Consider the following 6,808-nt stretch of genomic DNA (forward strand, 5'->3'; position numbering starts at 1 on the left):
ATAAATAAGAATAATGGAGATTGAGTTGTGGCTTACATTCTGTCATGGGCACATTGACTTGGTTCAGGGGTTCCCAAAGCGTGTGCCATAGCTCTTGTGGTGCCCTGCAGCACCACTAGGTCAACCAGGAGCAATGCAGAACCTCTCTCTCTCTTTTTTTTTTTTGCTGAGACACTGGTGGTGGTGGTGGTGGTGCTGCTGCTGCTACTCTTCTGGCTCAAGTTTTGGCACCTTTGAGCTTCTTGGCTTCCTGTTCTGCTCCACGCCCCTCGCCACTCCTCCTGCTCCTGTCACTTGGCAGGAGGGGCCAAGAGTTCAAAAGGTTTGGCAACCACTGACCTAGATGGTTAATGCCTTGCATTTAAGAATTATTTGCCGTGGATTTATTCATGGTGTTGGGCTCGGTACTGAGGACTCAAATCCCTCACTTTGTACTGCAACTTTTTTTGAACATGGTGATACTGTCTACCACAGCCTGGTGACCTCATTTAGGGACACATAATCACTGGAGTGTGCAGAAGAGATCTTGACTTTTTTTTTTTTTTTGAAAGGTGAGGTGTCAGTCTCCTCCTTTCATGCCAGTTCAGGCCTTCCCCATAAGGCACTAACAGTTTTTATTCCCTTCCCCCTACATTTAATCAAATGACATGCCTTTTAGTTAATATTTTTAACCCAGCAAGTGTTGGCAGAGTTACCCAAGCTTTTGTGCATTTTTTTAAAAAAAATTAATTTTTCACTAATGTTTTTGCGAATAAGTTGCAGGAGTGGTTTAAAAGGTAAAGGTTCCCCTTGATATTTTTAGTCCAGTCGTGTCGGACTCTAGGGGCTGGTGCTCATCTCATTTTCAAGCCGTAGAGCCAGCGCTTGTCCGAAGACAGTTTCTGTTGCCACGTGGCCAGCGTGACTAGAGAACAGGGTTTTACCTTCCCAGTGAGGTGGTACCTATTTATCTACTCGCATTTGCATGCTTTCGAACTGCTAGGTTGGCGAGGAGCTGGGACAAAACGGCGGGAGCCAGCTCCATCGCGTGGATTCGATCTTACGACTGCTGGTCTTCTGACCCTGCAGCACAGGCTTCTGCACTACCATGTCCCATAGGAGTGGTTTGGACCCCCCAAAATATAAACAAACAAGACAAACAAAATTTTTGAGGAAAGATTTATATCTATGCACACAGTCTTTAATGTATGGTGCATAAAAATATGTACACAATATGCAGAAAATACAGCAGTTTTAAAATAATACTTCTGCTGAAAAAAAGAGAGCCCCAGTCTTTTCATTCATGTGTAAGTGAGAAAAATCCTGTGAAGTGACTATTACTCCATCGCCTTCTGCCTGTGTAACAAAGCAACAGGATGTCAGTCCAAGTAAGTCTGTGGGAACTCATGACATAAAAATGTATGACATTTTAAAACATGCTTTTACCATGTGACCCTAATGTTGCGTTTCAGATGGAGTTAATTTAAGGAGGAACTAGAAACTGTTGAATCTAATGGATTTAGAAGAGAACCAAGAGAGCTAACTCTCAGCACTTTCTCTGTCGGTTGAGCAATACAGCAGAGAAAAATGATAAATATGACTTTAAATCTAAAATGTAGTGCTCTAATTATGGCTAACATACTGTTCCCTAATTTTTATTACCATTGATGTACAGCTTAGCTTTTCCCCATTGTTTCAGAGAGAGCCCGTTTTTTGGCTATCTAAGCAGAAAAGCACTGTAGATTCAGAGATCATCTGTTTCCCTGATGAATTCAGAAAGACTTGGCGTGCAGAAATGGACTCGCTGGACTCATTTTTCATCAGCACAAATGGAGCTTGAGCTCTGACCAGGCAAGAGGTAAAAGCAGATGTTTCTCCTTGGCCATGATATTTGGCTTCTTTGGGAGCTAGGCACACGGAAATGACCCCCATGAACATTCCCTGAAATATGTTGCTATCAATGCACTGACTCGGAAATCTGGTAAGGCGAAAAAGCAAAATGCAAAAAAAGTGAGGGCAGGCAGGGAGGGCTCCACCATGGCATTAGCGAAGCTGTGTGTTCCTTGTGTCCTGTGCCATTGCACTTATCTTCCTTTTGGCCATAATCTTGTTTGCAAATGTGTGGCTGAATAAGCATATAACCTCTAAGGCCTTGGAGCGGATCATTAGGAGTTACTGATTAACGCCGTGTTTCAGTAGCAGATCCTGAGTTCCTCTTTTTACAAACTGAAGGGGTCTGGCTTTATGATTTTTTAATTAGAGTGTAAATATTGCAGCTCCATAAACTGCTTGATTGATTGCTGACAGGTAAGGAAGTTTGCACTTCAGAGTGAGGACACTGGGAGGCCTCAGATCTGCAGTTTTCTCAGTGCGACTGTTGATCTGTCTCTTCTACCCACTCCTTATCTATTCAGGTTTTCCGAGTCCACGTTTTTGATCAATGGTGTTCATGTACCATTTTGGAAAAAAAAAGGAAAGCACTCCACTCATGCAAAACCTGTGTTCCTGTGAACTTTCCTAAATTTATTGCCTCACAAACCTGGGCAGAGAAGGCTCATAGACAAAGGAGCACAGGCTAAGGCTGGAGCAGGATGTCATAGGAGCCATTCGGCTGTACTCACAACCAACAGTCTTGCATCTCCCATTTCTTTAAACTAGTGAAACAATATTTTGTATACTAATGCTTCTTACTTACCAGTCAAGGATGGCAAATGGAATTTGGCCTGCTTTTAGGGGAGCCTGGTTGCTGCAGTCCTCCTGGTAGAGGCATGGGGAAAATGCTATCTTCCAGATGTCTTTGGCATCGGCCCTAGCCAACATAGGCAGTGGTAGGGAATACTGGGACTTAACAGTGCCACAATATCCAGATGGTTACAATTGGCCTGTTCTTGACTTGGTAAATCCAACGAGAAAGAAGTATGAAGTAAACTGGCTGGTGTGGTGAAGAGGCAGGTAGAGTAATAGTCAAATATGAAAGGAAGCAAGGGAATATATGGCAAAAATGAGGGAAAGAGCATAAAATACCGTACAAATAAAACATGTTATACAAGCCTCCATATTGAACAGGGGTGAGCAATACACTGTAAGTTCAGGGAACACACCTGGATTTTGAAGGATGGCATCCCATGCCACCCTCCAAATTTAAAGTTCTTGTTTTTTTATTATTATTCTGAGAGCCACCCAATACACTCTGTTGTGTGAGGCGAGGGGAAATGGTGCTATTTCCCCCCCCTCCTGTTTCTTTGACATGCTTAATGGCCTTTCTTTTCATAACTAGAAGTGATGGGACAGGAAAATACTTCTGGCCTTGCAAAAAGCCTAAATTAGCCTGGACCTAAAACTTGTTAAAATTGTCTGACACAAGAGGGGTGTCATGTTTTTTTTAAAAAAAACAAAACAAAAAACAGAGTATGGGGAGCAGAGGGATTGCCCTGGAAATGTGGAGTAGAGTTTGAGACTGCATGTGGCCATGGGTTCTGCTTTGTCCACTGTGACTTAGGGTGGGGTTACACAAGGAGAGGAATGTGGAATTCATTCACTGTGAAGTTGCACCAGGGAATTTGGGTTTCTCCATGTTTGTCTGTATTAGCATGCCACACAGTGAGACAAGAGGAAAGAGAAGGAAATTGACTAAACAGCCTTGTTTGCATTTTGTTAACAGAGCTCTTTGTAGCCATGCAGGAGGCTGATAAGCTATAAACAAGGGTCATGTGGCAATTTCCTCCTCTTTCTTCCTCCTCTTGCACTTTTATTTTCTTTTTCTTTCTTTTTCTCAGGAGGTGGCACCAAGCTTTTTTATTTAAAGAAAAGCCATGGTTTGCAAAGATCCACCCCCACTAGATCCTTCTGACCCAATGTGAATGGATCCAATGCCAGAGAAGGAAAAAATAGAAGCAGAAGCCCCAGCTCTGGAGGAAAAAAACTACAGATTTGAGGGACAGATCTGAGGTGATTCGCATTTCCGTTTGTGCCATATGCTCAACAAATAACATGCAAATTAGATCATACTGTATCACTTCCTGCATTTTAATCAATGCAGTCACACTCTCAGACTCTCTAGAACAGAACACTCTATCTGAAACCTCCAGATCATGAAGCCTCATGATTCCTACCAAGCTGATGTCTGTATTGCACTTGAGGAAGGCTGAATAATGGAACTTCATGCTGCAGGGGAAAAAATACTGTGGCAAGAATTTATTCATTTCCAAAATGAAAATTAGATATCAACATAAAAGTATGCCATAATTGGCAATAGGTAATGCTAAGGTCTGTCCCCATCTGTTCCCATTTTAATTACTTGCTCTACTCTTGCGCTACTATTTGGTCACTGTTGAGCCTCCATCATTTCCAGCTTTCCCAAGTGGAGCTTGAAAGTTAAAAAAAAAAAAAGAGAGCATGCTTGGGTCACAAGATGTCTCCATGTTGAGAATTTTCTATTCCTGTGAGGAGAAGAGAGCTAATTAGCTACCCTCCAGGAATTCTGCTCTTCTGAAGAATGGTGGAGATCAGCAGCTCTGTGTTCAGATGAATGCTGGTTATGTTCCAGTGCCATTGCTTTTGATTGGCTCCTGCAAATCATACAGAATAGGGACTCTTCACAAACACAGATCTAATAGGTGCATGGTGGAACATAACTCTGCATGACTCTTGTAAGCCTGGCATACTGCAATTGAACTTCAGTCCCCAACTCCTTTATGGGAAAACGTTCTTTAGAATAGATTTATTCCTTTGAGTTTACTGGCAGTAAAGTCCAGACTTCCATAAGTCCTTGTCAAATGATTCCATTTCTCTTCCCATGGATTGGATTGTAACCTTCAGGCTGCTTTATGCCTTCTTCAAATATGTACTGATGCTAATTAAATATTCAGATATCAAAACCACTTTGTATTTTCTCTGAATACACGCAGTAGAAATAAGAGGGAAATTTGTCAAAAATATAGGTCCTTTAAGCAAACTATATTTTATGTTAGATGTGTGTGTGTAAACACACACATATAGTGCAAAATAGAAAGTAAAACTTTATGTAAACTAATACCTTTTGAAAGAAGATGCTTTACTTGTTAGCAAATATCTTTCTACCTATTTATCCAGAGCTTATGTTGCTGACATTTCTTTCCTGATAAAATAAATTTAATAGAAAAGAGGTAGGTCTATTTGTTAGATTTTCACTGTTCTGGAAGCCAAATGTATTTAGAAATTTTTCTTCTTGCATTTCAGTCTTTTTCCCCCTGTGGTGCTAAAATGTGGTGTGGGGGATAAATTTCCAACTCATCCATCCCTATTTCCTCTTAGGTAGATATGGATGTGATCTGCGCAACACATGAATGACCTGATGTAGGAAATAAGATTTGAGAGAAAGTTGCCTCACTGTGAAAAAGGACAACAGATCCAAACAATTTCCAGTTTTCAAAGGTAGTCATGTTACTCTTTTTAACAAAGTTAGGAAAGGAAACAGCTTTGTGGTGCCTTAGAGACTGAATAATGTCCAGAGTCATGTGCACCACTCAATACTGTTGCCTAAACTCAATTGTTACTCCCAGACAGAGCAAACCCATTGAAATAGTTTTTGAATGATGAGTCAACAGTTGTGTGAATTCTATTGATCACATAGGCCTATCCTACTGCTACCAATAATAAGATTAATTGTGGGCTAGAAAGCTCCAACTGGAGGAAAGAAATGGAAAAACACAAGATAATGCAAAACATACTGAAATAAATTTTTTAGAAAATCAAATTCGGCAACTGATACTAACAACCAAGCCTTAATTGGGATACCATGAAGAGTTGTACCTTTGCCCTCCCCACCCTGGAATAAAGACGCAAGACAGGTATCATGGGTTAAAACACAGGCCACACTTTATTGATCATAATTCAATGTCATATCAGGTTTCTTCCTCCTACGCCTCTCCTTCTCTTTGTCATCTTCCTTGTCAAGATCCTTCTTCTCTACATTTCTATTTAGTAATTCAAATAAATCCACATATTGACCCTATCTTATCTTTTCTTGCATTGCTGGGGTGAGATGATCTCATCGAGTAGTCACCATATGGTAAATCTCACAAAGTCATGGTGTTATAACCCATGTCAGGAACCGACAGGTAGAACCAACCCCCCCCACCAACTGTAGTGTTAAACTGGGCTGGCACCGTAAACTGAGGGTATGGTGTGCCCCATCCACCAAATTGTGGGCTGGAACATGGCCATGTAGTGTTTGGAGGCCTACCACTCTGTATGTTGTATGATGTGTAAACTGTGAGGTTAAATTGAGCACCGCCAGCCCAAGGCCATGTGGGGATCGGTGAATATGTGCCCAGTGCAACAGTCGACTCACCTGACAAAGTTGTTGCCATACTTGATTCATCCCTGGCATATAGCCTGTCAGGGCTGACCTCATTCACTTCCTATTGTCTATCTTGAATTGTGGTTGCTTGTTCAGGTGTCGCAGGGGTTGACAACCTTCTTCCCTTATTAGCACACTGAGGTTGTGGTGTCGGAGAAGCCCTGTCTGCATCACATCTGGGTGTCCCTTCAGACTGCTGCTCCACCTGAAGAATAGCAAATCTAGCCATTACATTGTCAGCTCTTGCCTTAGGTTTGGCCCTACAATGGCTCTTGGCATCCCTGGCTGATCTGTGTGGCTGCACCTCGCATGGCTGTGGAGCTTGCCATGCCAGCCATTCAGCGTCCAATGCAGAAATCTCTTCCTGCAATTGTGACCAGATAGGCCATGATTCCTCATCAGAAGAGGACTGGCGAGGAAATACTTTGGGAACTGGCCTTTTCTTGGCAGGCTGTTTTCCCTTCTTATTGCCTTGGCCCTTCTGAGATG

At 42.1% G+C, this 6,808-nt stretch overlaps 1 long non-coding RNA gene across 1 annotated transcript; it reads right to left on the minus strand.

Moving 5' to 3' along the window:
- Positions 1–1,191: 1,191 nt before the first annotated feature.
- LOC144588722 (uncharacterized) lies at positions 1,192–2,943 on the minus strand. Its single transcript, XR_013544410.1, has 2 exons — positions 2,675–2,943; positions 1,192–1,335 (listed from the first exon to the last, which is right to left on the minus strand). It is a non-coding gene; the product is annotated as an uncharacterized LOC144588722 (long non-coding RNA).
- Positions 2,944–6,808: the final 3,865 nt, after the last annotated feature.

The sequence above is a fragment of the Pogona vitticeps genome, chromosome 1 (genome assembly GCF_051106095.1).
Source record: "Pogona vitticeps strain Pit_001003342236 chromosome 1, PviZW2.1, whole genome shotgun sequence".
Lineage (NCBI taxonomy): Eukaryota > Metazoa > Chordata > Lepidosauria > Squamata > Agamidae > Pogona > Pogona vitticeps.